Consider the following 10,520-nt stretch of genomic DNA (forward strand, 5'->3'; position numbering starts at 1 on the left):
TGAAGGAGAATAAAAGTGACTTTTAGTGTAGCATGGAATTCCAATCTTTCTAGGTAGACATATAATGTTTGAACTATTTTATACAAAAATTATTGTGTATATAAGTCAATTTTTCTCAACATAAAACTTATTTGTTTGGCATATTTTGTCTATGAAAGCCAAATAGAATCACTTGGCATTTCTTCAATGGCGGAATTGTCTCCCTCTAAAGACTCATATCGTAATGAATTTTACAGCTCTACTTAGTAAGCTTCTGTTCTCTCTCTTTCTTACTCTATTCTCACAATTCAATATTTTATTACAATCACCAGATAAAAAATATCTAGATTGTTATTTTGATTTTTTGGTATCTTTGTGTTAATGGATTCTCATAATGTTGATAATATTTTATTCATAAGGTAATCGATTAGGTTTTGGAATTATTTTATGTAATGGGATTGTAATTATGGGTTACTTGAATAAAAATAATTCATTTTGGAATTTTTTCTTGCAATGTGTCTCCAAGCAACTTGATACACTGTTCTCTTGCCCAATAAGGATTAACGTGTTTTTATAGTTGTTTAGAATGAAAAAATATCAATATATTTTGCGGGAGATATTTTTGTAACATTAAATTGACTTGATTCTTTTAACATTCATTTGGTGATAATCAAACTATAAATTGTTAGATTTTTTTTAGAACTCAAAAGTTTTGTACATAACTTCTTCTTCTTTTTTTGAGAAACATTTTATACGTAACTTATTGCATAGAAAATGATATTTGGATTTTTTTTTTTTTCCTTTAAGTAGTGAAATTGAAGTAAACGTGTTCAATAGACTTTGTTTGTTGTTTGGGGACTTAGAATGTGGTGGAGTTGGGACATATTCCAACTCTATAAATGTGTAATAATCATTGCTTTGATTTATACAAATTTCTATAATTTTGATAATATATATTTTTCACCTCTGCGTTTTTTTTTTTTTGGTAACATTCGTTTGTGTGATTATGGTTGGTAATATTTTCTATGCAATATATAGTCTTATTAATTGAATTTCCACTTTAACATTGTCCTATGTTAGTCATTATCCTTTGTAAGTGAGCTATGTTTAGATGATAAGGTGCTAAGGTGCTATGTGTCATATTTGGATTGACATATGGCAAATTTCAACAATTAATTTCTCAATAATTGTTGAAATTTGAAAATTTTCTTTACAATTCAGAATAATTGTAAGTAAATAAGAACCAAATGATTATTTTTGGAAACTGCTCATGTTAATATCTCTTCAAAAATATACTTAACTTTTCATCTAATTATTTGAAATTTGTTAAAAGAATCTTAAATTTCTAGAAATTACATTTGACAATGCAAAAATTCACCGAGATAAAATCTTTAACTAATGAAGGATTAAAATATATTTAAGTTTCAAGACTTGCATTTCTTAATTTTAGATTGAATGTTTAAGGATTGTGTTCTTTGAAAAGATATGGATAAAAGGTGGGCTTATTAAACTAAATATCTAATAATAAATATTCAAATTACAAATGTTACTATATATTAGATACAAATGTTTGACTATTCATCCACCCAAATTGATTTCAACTTTTCATTTTCTTCTTTCTAATTTCAAGTAATTATTAAAATTGAATAGTTCATTATCTTTTTAGTGGATACAATTAAAATTTCAAAGCATAATCTACAGCCCAAAGATGAGTTTTGTGTCTCTTCGTTTATTTACAGTTACAATGTTTCCTCTTCCAAATTTTCAGTTTTTCACAATCGTATTTCTCTCTCACTCACACATCAATCATTTTTTATTTAAGCTTTACAATATATCTACCAATGAACATTCTAGATACGATCACCCCATCATTTACAACAACAAAAAATTAGTTCAATACTATTTGTTCTCCACATTTTTCAATCAAGTTTTAGTTTTCACCATTTTGAGAAGACATCAATTGTTTTTGTCAGAGATTTTCAAAGTTAAAGTTAGCAATAGAATGACCATTGAGGTGAACAAAACACACAAATAGAAATGAACTTTTTTTTCCCTTTCTTTTTGGTTTTCTTACTTTTAGTCTATGTGAAGTGATTTTTCTGTTTTCCTTCCCAAATTTTTTAATGATATTGACTTTGTTACTCTTAATTGACTTAGAGTTGGCAACACAATTTTAGTTAATTTGAGTTTTTTTGGTAAGTTTTTACTTTACTTAATTGATCATCTTTAAGGAAAATATCAAAAAAAGAATAAGACAAAATATAATTTACTCTAGAGCATCATTATGCTATTAATGTTTTTATGTATAGATACTTGAGGAACTTGTGATTAATTCTTTTTTGAAATTCCAATTATTCTTTTGTCTAGCCTTCTAGATTAATTTTTAGGGGGGCAAATGATAGCCTAGAGGTAAATACATTCTTTGTGGTGTCCCATATTTGTGGTTTAAACCCCATATTTGTGTTAGTTTGACTAACATTTTATGTCCCATTATTTTCTTAAATCTTTCATATATGCAATGCTTAATTCATATAACATTTTTGAATTAATCCTTTTTTTTTATCCCCCCCTTTAGTCTCTTTGTGATTTTGAAATTGCACAAATTCTATTACATAAAACCAAATTAAGCTTATGTTGTGTTAACAACAGAAAAAATGCCTAAGGTGCCCCAACTTTTGACAAATTAAGCATTACACCACATAAACTTCTCAATAGGGTTGATTTCTATGATGAAGTCAATGGTATTTGTAATGCAAGCCTTAATGGAGAGTGAACTTTTAAATTCCATAAGTACGTACAACATATGGAACAGGAAAATGAATTTAGTTGTACAAAGTTTTGAATAATAGTTTTTGAATAGTTTTGTATAACTACTCTATAATTGTCGTAGTTTAAATTTGTCAACGTCACCTTCATTTGGAAGAGAAACCATGAAAAACAAAGAGCAAACTAACATAGTTGATAGTGATTAAATTTTTTTTTGATTAATTCCTCTTGGTTGAATGTGTACACTCCTTATAAAAAATATCTTAATATCACTAAGCTGAAGGTAGTATACTATTTAATCATTTTGCCAAATTTTTGTATTAAAGTTATAGATTCTATCTTCTAATTGACATTTGTGTTGGATGATTTATATATCTATAATCGGTTATTCAAACTAAGAATTCCCAGTCATATGTTACTCTCTAAAAATCTTATTAGCTTTATAAATGTTACTTTTGGATTAATGAGACAAGATCAACAAGACATGACTTTTATATAATTATATCTAGATGATACTACAATGTTATGATGGATAGGTTGGTCTTATTTTACTATATAATCTAAGTGATCATATGGTTTATGAATTTGAAGATTTATATATTGCGGGATTTATTCAAATGTTCATATGATGAAAAAAAATTGTTTTTTGAATTTTATTTTATTTTATATTTTCACTTTATGATATATGATTTATTGATTATGAGAAAGAACTAAATGTTGATCTATGTTTAGGAGAAAAATATACCTATAAAAGTTTATTTGCATGTATCTGTATAGTAATTAATAAACTATATATGGTTACAACTTGGTCTAATAGTTCTCACACTATAAAATAAGAGATAACTTTTTTTATTGTATTGTGTTTCATATTTTTCTACGCATCACACAGGTCTGCGGCTAGTTATAATAAAAAGCATAATTACCATAGCCAACTATTGTAATTAGTTGTGTGAGTCCGGGAAGTCTACAATCCAACCCAAACTCTATCTGGACCCGGGGCCCGTGCCGAGGAGGTCTTTTACCGAGGAAGAATAATCGATGGTCGGGGAGTCAAGGGGAATGGCTGAAAAACTACCCTGTCCTCGGCACTACAGAACCTCAATGAGAAGACCAACGTCTTGGTGAAGGCTATCCCCAAACAGCCCCCTGAAGGGGATGTGAGTGGAATGGGGCCCACAGGGAAGCAGGGTGTAAAATTGGATCAAGGAAAATGCGTCCCATCCGCATTAAATACACCTGCCAACGTCCATATCCGATTAATGAGAAAAGACATTTGGACGGTGTAAACTTCGATCTTCGCAACTAGTAGAAAGTAAGAGGGGACGGTTGATGGGATGGATACAGAAATAAACACCTGCCTGACCAACAATTGGAGGGCTAGGATCAACCAAGACGGACTATATAATAAAAAGGTAGGTGCACCAAACAAGGGGCTGGGAAAAATGGCCAAAAACCAGAGCCTCCCAGCCCACCTCCAGGAGAAAAACTCCAGGGGTGAATATAACTTAACCATGCACGAACACCACGAAAAACCCACCGCCTGGTGACCAAGGCCTAGCCTTTCAAGCTCACGCTCTACAAATGATATTGTTTGGGCCGTTTTACGTGCAAACCCAACACTGTTGCGGTTCGTTACAAAATCGTGTCCCCACAATTGGCGCCGTCTGTGGGGAAAGGCTTGTGTGTTGGCATAGACGGTAGGTCGAAAAAGTTCCTTAGTCATCTCTAACAACTGGTTATAGAGTTTTAGTGTAAAGTTCCGCTAAGGTCTATGCTTCTTGACTAGGGGCTACGCTTGGTAGCGTCAATCGCGCGGATAATTCTAGGGGCTTGGCCGAGGAGCTAACTCCCCTAAAGCCAAGGTCCCATGCAAAGAGAAAACTGAGTTTTGGACAGAACCAAGGCATTGCATGGTCCTCGGACTCAAGCCTATGGGGAAACCAACTACTTGGATGAGAAAACTGAGTTTTGAACAGAACCAAGGCATTGCATGGTCCTCGGACTCAAGCCTATGGGGAAATCAACTACTTGGATGAGAAAACTGAGTTTTGGACAGAATCAAGGCATTGCATGGTCCTCGGACTCAAGCCTATGGGGAAACCAACTACTTGGATGAGAAAACTGAGTTTTGGACAGAACCAAGGCATTGCATGGTCCTCGGACTCAAGCCTATGGGGAAACCAACTACTTGGATGAGAAAACTGAGTTTTGGACAGAACCAAGGTATTGTATGGTCCTCGGACTCAAACCTATGGGGAAACCAACTACTTGGATGAGAAAACTAGGTTTTGGACAGAACCCAGGTATTGTATGGTCCTCGGACTCAAACCTATGGGGAAACCAACTACTTGGATGAGAAAAACTGAGTTTTGGACAGAACCAAGGTATTGTATGGTCCTCGGACTCAAACCTATGGGGAAACCAACTACTTGGATGAGAAAAACTGAGTTTTGGACAGAACCAAGGTATTGTATGGTCCTCGGACTCAAACCTATGGGGAAACCAACTACTTGGATGAGAAAACTAGGTCTTGGACAGAACCAAGGTATTGTATGGTCCTCGGACTCAAACCTATGGGGAAACCAACTACTTGGATGAGAAAAACTAGGTTTTGGACAGAACCAAGGTATTGTATGGTCCTCGGACTCAAACCTATGGGAAAACCAACTACTTGGATGAGAAAACTAGGTTTTGGATAGAACCAAGGTATTGTATGGTCCTCGGACTCAAACCTATGGGGAAATCAACCACTTTCATGAAACCTAGGCACTAAGCAGGACGTGGCAGTTACACGTGATATCTAAAATGACGTCTATATCTTAGTTGAATGGGGGTTAAAAATGAGTCTAAAGGCTCTGCGGGTGCAAGTAAGCTAGGGTTTTGGAACATGATGTTAAATGTATTGCATGCATAAATATTCGTACATGTTAAGATGAATCAGAGTAGAATTCATAAACGATATTACGTATCAACAAGGACAGCTAGCAAGTAACCAGAAGGAGAAAGGAAAAACAAGATTTCATATATACATGTTCAAACACTTGCAAACTATCAACAGATTAGAAAGTTTTCGAAATAAAAAGAAACAAGTTAATCGTTAAATTAGAAACGGATACAAAAGCCTCGCCAGGATTTCTACTTTTCTACTTTTGCGTCGGACACATCCTGAGAGGAAGGAACGGGGCCAGCTTCAACGCCCTGGAGGATAGTCCCTTCTGGGGAAGGCTGAGCAGGGTCAGCATTGGTACTCTGGGAGACCACGGCAAGGGGAACTGCCTGTGACGGCTGGGCAAGTGTGGCTGGCTCCTCAGCACTAGACACCTGAATGCCAACCACGGGTTTAGTAACCTCTTTAGGTGCCTCAGGATCCATATGCTGAGATATTTCTATCACATCCTGAGATTCTCCCTCTTTGAGCATTTTGCCAGGAGAGCCGCTGACCTGTAAGTCTTCCGACTAAGTGATTCCTTCCTCGAGTTGGTCACCCGTAGCCACAGAGCTAGAGGAAGTGGCCTCGCGGATGGCTGTAGGGTAGAACACGTTCTCCGCCTTCCACAGATCAGATGAAGCATCCACCCCAGCTCGCTTCAATGCCTCTTCCCAAACCTGAGAGCAATAAAACCTGCATACTCCAGGAATCTGGGCCTTAAGGGTGGCTTGGGTTTCAGCCACTCCTATATTATAACCATCATCCTCGGCCATTTCCTTGGCAGCCTCTGCCACATTCCTGGCGAACTCGGCCTCCTGCTTTGCCCTTAGGGCTTCATCACGGGCATATTCTGCCACCCCTTTCTCATGCTCGGTCATGGCCAACTGCTTATTTAAACCCTCGATCAGGTCTTTGGCTATTCGCAACTGATCCTCGGCTTCAAGTACGCACTTTGTTTGGTCCTCGGCCTGTTTTTAGGCGCTAGCTAGGCCTGCCGAGACGTTATCCCTCTCACGGATAGTTATTGTTAAATCAGCCTTGACTTTGGCAAGTTCATCCTCAGAGGCTTCGAGAGTCTTCGAAGCTGTTATGCGCTTCTTGCGTTCGTTCTCGGCTGCCTTACTCCTGTTATTCACCTCTTCCTCCATCCTATAGGTTGCCTGGAGAGCCTGGCAAGAGAAATGAGCGTGTAGTTAGTGACAAACCAGTGGCAAGAGTTAATAAAGTGTTAGGTTTCAAGAAATCTTACCATACCCAGGTACCTCTTAGTACTGAGGAAGACCTCCTGCATCCTCATCCTCCTCAGTTCATCCATGTCATTAGGGAGTAACATGGTTCTCCCTAATGCGTCCGCTACGTAGCCACCCTCGCCATCTCCAAGGTCCCTCATGGATGTCCTTTCCAGTAGTGGGCCCCCATGAAGCATTGGGGCAGGAAGCCATGCACTCGGTAAGGACTGGGCCTCAATCCCCTTTCCCTTGCCTTGAGAAGTTTGGACTTCAGTTTCTTTGCCCTTGCCCTGGTGTCCAATCTTCAGTTGTTTAGTGTGCGGAGCTTCATCCTTCTCCTTAGAAGGTTGGGATTTTCCCTCGTCCGTGACTTCTTTACCCTTGGGGCTCCTCTTTCTCTTTGAATCAGCGCCTTCAGGTCGAGGAGGCCGAGCTGGTTGGGAGGAAGCAGGAAGTTCGGGGCGGGTGGATTGTGGCCGTGACTTGGTGGAAGATGACCTGGTCTGGATAGTAGGGGGCCGAGGTGGTGGAGGAGAAGCATCGGTCTGTGGCATCCCCTGTGTATCCTTCCCAGGTTGGCCCTCAAGGAGTTGGAGAAGAGGGGTCAGGGGCTTTCTCTTGAGTCCCATCTCGGCTTGAAAAGAGGGGCCTACTGATGACAATTCCGCCTCGGGCAAGGCTGGGTCACCTATATCACCAAAAGGATCCTCGGATTGGAGGGCTAGGTCAAATACCTCAAAACCTTCCTCGGGCCGATCTGGCTCGCCTTCGTCCTCTGCTACTTGATGAGACGAGGAGGGGCCCGCCTGTGGGATGTTCTCGGGGACAGCTGGCTCCTGGGAGATTAAAAATCCCGTCTCAACCACTGTAATTTTCGGAAGCCAAGGACGGCAGGCGCTGATCACGTGCCTTGCGTCCGCAAATGACTTCTGAACAGGAGGGTACCCTAATATCTTGTGAGCAGCTCGGACTTGACCATCTCTGTCATTTACAAAAACTGCTGTTTGCAAAACGGTCTCCAAGTCCGCCCGGTTGACTAAATGAAAATGCCGTGTGAAGGCGTGTAGATCTACAAAAAGACAAACATGTATGCATGGTTAGTTACCGAACAAGAATTAGATTAGAATGGCGTAAAGGGTCATCCCCCTTCCATTCCCAGTACCCCACCTGGTTCTCCTTCTATTATGGGACATAGATCGCCATCGTGCCATTCCCCAGAGACGATAAGGAAATCCTTATTCAGTCCCTTGTTGGAGTCAGGGAGGCACTGGATTAACCGAACCCTTTCGTCCCTCGACTTCATGTAGTAGGTCTTCCCCTTCAATTTTTGGAGGTTATAGCACCAGTTCACGTCATGATGGGTCAGTCTTAGCCCCATCTTCTCATTTAAAGCGTCCACGCAACCCAGAATCCTAAAAACGTTGCCGGCGCACTGGGTGGGGGCTAAACGGAAATGTCTGAGGTAACCCCTCGTCATTGACCCCATAGGGATTCTCATACCTCCCTCTACAAAGGCGAGGACGGGAATTACAACCGCGCCCGTTTCCCTCTTATAGTGTCATTCCCCCATCTTACAGTGCTTCAGACTTACGTTGGGGGGAATCTTATAATCAACGATGAACTTATTCATCGCCTCTTCAGTATCGACTAATTTCCTCAGTCTCAATTTAGTCATCTTTGTGATTTACTAAACAAACCCGACCCGCGACGGGAAAGGAAAGGGAGCCAAAAAGAAATAAACCCAGAAAAGAAAAAGTACGAGTTAATGGAGGTAGGGAACTTACATAAGAGAAGAAGTACGCTTCGGACAGGCTTTATGTGCTTGAGATAGACTTGAATTTGGGCGGAAGTTCAGATGAACCCAGAATATACGCACTAAAGCTCTTAAGTGCAGAACTGAAGAGACGGATCCATCCCTAAAAAATCTTTTATACTTTCTAGGGTAACTGCACACCTTTTCCCGCCCAAAAAGACCAGAAGATCACCACCGTTCGATTTCCATCATACCGTAGAACGTGGAAAGCACAAAGCCGCCCGTATTTAATGAGGCCACGTTTCGCCTTCCAAGGGCTCTAGGAACGTGCCTTGGGCAGATGAAAAACCTCGGGAACCGATAGGTGACAAGGATTGACAAGCATTGGCAGATCTCTGATGTCATCAAAACCCTCATATCCGTCCGAGGAGATGGATAGCAGGATTTTGAGGGGCTATTGTGGGTCCGGGAAGTCTACAATCCGGCCCAAACTCTATCTGGGCCCAGGGCCCGTGCCGAGGAGGTCTTTTGCCGAGGACGAATAATCGATGGTCGGGGAGTCAAGGGGAATGGCTGAGAAATTACCCTGTCCTCGGCACTACAGAACCTCAATGAGAAGACCAACGTCTTGGTGAAGGCTATCCCCAAACAGCCCCCTGAAGGGGATGTGAGTGGAATGAGGCCCACAGGGAAGCAGGGTGTAAAATTGGATCAAGGAAAATGCGTCCCATCCACATTAAATACACCTACCAACGTCCAGATCCGATTAATGAGAAAAGACGTTTGGACGGTGTAAACTTCGATCTTCGCAACTAGTAGAAAGTAAGAGGGGACGGTTGATGGGATGGATACAGAAATAAACACCTGCCTGACCAACAAGTGGAGGGCTAGGATCAACCAAGACGGACTATATAATAAAAAGGTAGGTGCACCAAACAAGGGGCTGGGAAAAATGGCCAAAAACCAGAGCCTCCCAGCCCACCTCCAGGAGAAAAATTCGAGGGGTGAATATAACTTAACCATGCACGAACACTACGAAAAACCCACCGCCTGGTGACCAAGGCCTAACCTTTCAAGCCCACGCTCTACAAATGATATTGTTTGGGCCGTTTTACGTGCGAACCCAACACTATTGCGGTTCGTTACAAAATCGTGTCCCCACAAGTTGTAACTAGCTTGTAATTCCATGCATATGTATGGATACATTTAAAGATATGCAATAAGATGTATAATATAATTCTTATATATAATTTAAATACTATTGATAGTCATTTTTATATTTTATTAACTCTTTAAAAAAATTTGTAAGGATATTATTAGGTATAAAATGTAAATTGTCCTTTTTTTTCTTTTTTCTTTTTTGTATTATTGTGAAACACTTTTTTTTACAATTCATTTATTCTAGACTCTTTGATTTTTGTATTTAATAACTCACTTGGATGAATATTTATGATGTGGTCTCACATTTGATTCTAAAATTAAGAAATAAAACTCTTTAAGAATAAATAATTTATGACACATGGCGAAAATTGAAACTCTATTTTGGAATTCTAATATAAGTTCCTCTCAACTTTATCTATTATTATTATATATAGATTCAAGTAAAATCTTAACCAAAAAAAAAATATTGAATAGCGTATTTACTTATTTATAGGAGGTTGATAATAGCATAGTTATACTTAAATTGTAGCATCAAGTGTGCTAAATGCTAATTTTTTAGCATTTACCACACCAAACATCAAAATCACCCCTACATCAACATTTGGAACAATACATTTCTACTAAATATAAATGCATGTTACCATGTTCTATAACTTTTTTACTCTTTCTTTTCATTTTGTCTCTCCTCTCACATGTCATGTCT

The sequence above is a fragment of the Quercus lobata genome, chromosome 9 (assembly GCF_001633185.2).
Source record: "Quercus lobata isolate SW786 chromosome 9, ValleyOak3.0 Primary Assembly, whole genome shotgun sequence".
NCBI lineage: Eukaryota > Viridiplantae > Streptophyta > Magnoliopsida > Fagales > Fagaceae > Quercus > Quercus lobata.